Source organism: Solanum dulcamara, chromosome 3 (assembly GCF_947179165.1).
Source record: "Solanum dulcamara chromosome 3, daSolDulc1.2, whole genome shotgun sequence".
NCBI lineage: Eukaryota > Viridiplantae > Streptophyta > Magnoliopsida > Solanales > Solanaceae > Solanum > Solanum dulcamara.
The window spans coordinates 47,533,249-47,537,531 of NC_077239.1; the positions used below are offsets into that span (position 1 = coordinate 47,533,249).

A 4,283-nucleotide genomic window follows, 5' to 3' on the forward strand; every position below is an offset into this window, starting at 1 on the left:
AACATGTGTCATCAAAATATAAGTGCCCCAGAAGGGGGAAATTTGAAATGATGATAAGCACCTTCTGATTGTGTTAAAATCTCGTACATAGGTAACCTAAGGTATAGGTATGGTGTAGTATATTAAATGTGTTGGAAAAGATTCATATGTATTTGGAAGCCTGAAAATAAACAGGCAACGAAATGGATACACCTTAAAGGGGGGAAGTGGATAGGATACCTATAAGCGTGAGGTGAAACCAACCGACACTACAACGTGTTAAGGTGAACACTTAAAACTTCAAGGGAAATCCCATGCTAGAACGAGCTAGCAAGATTTAAAAGCTAGTCATAATGGATAGAAGCCATGATATCTAAGACCATACGGGGAACCATGAGCAGAGACCCTAATGAATGGGTGTATACAAAAAGGAGTGAATACAATAGGAGAAGTTAAATCAAATGACCAAAAGGGGACATGGTCATGGTGGAACTAAAGAACTAACCTTATACCGGTTGCAAGATAACAGGAGAAAGGGCAGGGTGAAATGTGAAGACTTGCAAAACAATGCTAAGGTAAATCTTGGGATAAGTTGAGTGCCTCACACATTATTGTAAGTATTGCAATGAAACGCGACACGAAGACTTCCCAGGGAGGTCACCCATCCCAGTATTACTCTCGCCCAAGCATGCTTAACTTTGAAATTCGGGTGGAATTTAGTGCATTAATGCTGGTATGATCACGCGAGATGGAAGAGTACGAACTAGCAGCGGAGGAATGACATGAGATTATGTACTTAGAGTATTATAAGTTAAGTTAAGGGAATTGTAAAAAGGGCTTGAGAAACACAAGAAGGATTAGTTGATTACTAATTGATGGCACACTTGTATGCCACAGTTCTTTAACGTAACACCAGTTAATGATAGGCAAACCATGGAATAGATATATGGGCCAGTGGGTAAGGGAATTTCGACACCACTTGGCAACCACCTCTGAGGGGCAAAAAGCAAAACCCAAAAGGTAAGGGTACCAGTTGATGTCATTTAAAGAAGGAAGGAAGTACTACACGAGGTCGAAGATTCCACAATACGACCTTGGCTATAAGACTCACTTCGCACTCCATGGATAGATGACTCTGGAGGGAATGTTACCTGCAGATTAACAATATTAACCCATGCTCCTTCAATCAAAGGCTACCTGCTCAGCCGAGAAGGTGTTAAATTATAAGGTAAAGGGGTTGTAGGACCTTATGGAGTCCCCATAGCTATTATCCCAGATGAAAGAGCCCAAGTTACAGTTAACCACTGAAGATCAGTCTACGAGGAAACTGGGAAGACAGATAAGTCTTTGTAAACTACTTTACCCTTAGACTAATGGACATAATAGGTTTACCAGCTACACGATAGAAGATATGTTGCGGGCCTATGCGGTTGGCCCCAAAGGTAACTCAAACAATTGCCTACCACCTGTCAGAAGTAATTATGATATTAACTATCGTTCTAGTATCCGGATGGCCCCATACAAAACGTTGTATGGCAGACAGTGTAGGTCACCAATTGGTTGGTTTGGTTTTATTCAAAACACGACTAATAAGACCAGACATGGTTCAATAAGTGTTATAGAAGGTAAAGCTTATTCAGGGAAACTTATTAGCTTCCCAAAGTTGACAGAAGCTATATTCAGACAATCAACGTCGCTCTTTGGAAATTCAAGTGAAAATTTGGTTTTTTGAGGGTGTCGCCCATGAAAGGAGTAATGAGGTTCGGCAAGAAGAGAGAAGTTAAGCACGAGATACATTGGTCTTTACCAGACCATGTGTGGAATAGGCAAAGTTGCCTATGAAGTGGCCCTACTATCTGGTTTAAAAATAGTACCCCTAGTCTTCCACCCATCAATGTCCCATAACTGTATAAGTGAACCCTTTCAGAATATTCTCTGTGGATAAAGTCAACATAATAAAGGAGTTATCCTGCGAAGAACAACCTATCGCCATCCTGGCTTGTTCACCATATACAAAGGTAATATAACCTCCTAACTGAGTTAAGAGATGACGATTATACAGGACCCCTAAAATCCTCATAAAACCTTATAAGCCCAATTAATATTTGAGGACAAATGTTCAAAAGGGGGGAGGATGTTACACCCCGCACTTTTGAACCTTGAGATGTGTTCCTAACCTTATTTAATATGGACATGATACCCCTACTATCCACATACATCAAACAACTCTAAGGAAAGAAGAATGAGATACCCCACAGTAGAGAAGGTTGGAAATAGAGTCATAAGAATCTGAAAGGAGTTGGAGGCCAAGTAATAAGTCGTAGGACTAAATTTACTTATGTAATCTACTAACTTAGAAGTCTTACATACCTAAGCTACCGGAGGACATACCAAGCTTACGTAGCATGGATTACATAGGCTCTTAAAATAAAATGAGATTACGAACCCACGTGGAAGAGAAGAGAAGGACACATAGCAGCCTAGGAAGGCGACACTTGGAATCACCTCAAGCAAGTAGGTGACCCACCTGCTTGGGTTCAAGAAGGTGACCCACCTACTTGGGGGTCGGCCCATCAAGGATACGTGGCAACCCCTCATTAGTTGTGTGGTTGAGGTGGCCCAATAAGGGCTTGACACGTGTCACCTTAGGGGTTGACACGTGTTACCTCCTAAGTAACTCTATATGTGTGTGTTGATGATTAGTCTTCACTCAAACTCATCTTACACACTTAGAAAATAAAACAGGATTGACAGCAAAACTTAGAGCAAAGGCAAGGAGAGCTACGGGTTTGCCAAGGAAAAAAAGGTAAGGCCCGATTTCGTTCTGTGAATTAATTATTTGGGGTATACTAAGGTGACATAATGGTGTTTAATAATTAAAAATTTTAATTTGGAGCAGCGAATAAGGGATACAAACAGCCCGCTCAATTTCAGCACGCTTAGAGAAGTTCCTAGGTGAGTTTTGGCGAGTTTTAGCCAATTTCGTGTAAGGTAAGGTTTATCCTTTAAATTTTGACTTTATTGGGTTGTTATGAAGTGTATTATACACCTTGTACGTTGCTTTAAGTATAAAAAAATCCGCGGAAATGCTCGACAATAGAAACAATCTAAATTGAAGTCGTCGTAGAAAAATTAAAGTCGAATAGTGCATTGTGCTTGTGGTGTGTGGCTTCTGGTCGTGTGGTGGTGTGTTAAGGTGCTGTAACATGGTTTAAATATGGCGTGGGTGCTTCTATTTTCAGTCACACGACCCTATGCTTCACAAAGTTAAAGAGTTTATGAAATAAAGATTAGAAACCCTCTTTTGGTATCGTAGTTTCGAGCGAGTCAGTTGGAGTAGTATTTTGTAATATTGAGGTGAATTAATTGTATATGTACTGCTGGTTGTTGTTGTTGATATGGTTGTTAACACTGTGGATGAGTTGGAATATCGGGGATGTTGAAGTTATAGAGGAGATGCTGCCCAAATTCCGTTAACTTCTAGGTAACTAATAGACTAGTCGGGACTAGTTGAGAAAGGCAAATAAGAAATTGGGTCCAATGAGTGGTTGGTGATTGAATTACATGTTGTACAGTCGAAGACTACTAATATTAGTGTCACTTTTATGTTAAATAGGTTAAAGGAGTAACGGAGCAAGCTTGAATGCGATTAACCCATAACAGGCATGTAAAGCCTATCATTTCTCTTTCTTTTAGTATGTCTTAGATGTAGACTATGGATGATGGAATCTTAGGGGAAAATGCATTCTTACGTTCTGAATATGACTTCAGGACTCTTGATCACTTCTAGATGTTAAGAGCCTTAAAGTAGTTAAACTCCTATTCCTCGAGTCTTCTATGTGACTGTATAGTGATTGATTAGACAAAGCCCTTCTTTTTTTAAAAGTCTCTGAGATAACCAATACTCAGACTTCTATAAGATATTTCACACTAGTATATGTCTAAGATTTCCAAAACTCCTTTTTACCTAGTCCTTAGTGACATTTAGAGGGTATACGTCAGATACTTCCTACCCTATTCTCCAAGTGATAGTTTGCTTGATGACTTCATTGAGTCTTAGATAATGATTTAAAATGTGTTTTTTTCCCACTACTCTACTCGTGTATACTGTAACACAGCGTTCTCTGAGTCTCAGGCTGGTTATCAGATTCGTGCTCAATTCTACTGAATTGTTCATCGAGCCCTCACTAGAGGGACGGAAAAATATGTATATATGTGATGATGTGTTGTAATAAAGAGGTGATGGTTCTACATATATAATTCACCGGATCCTTGATAGGGCCTGCTATATTGTAAAATTTGAG

The 4,283-nt window shown here is 39.6% G+C and overlaps 1 pseudogene; it reads right to left on the minus strand.

The window, feature by feature from the left end:
• Positions 1–606: 606 nt before the first annotated feature.
• Positions 607–726, minus strand: LOC129883827 (5S ribosomal RNA; annotated as a pseudogene).
• Between the last annotated feature and the right edge of the window lie 3,557 nt (positions 727–4,283).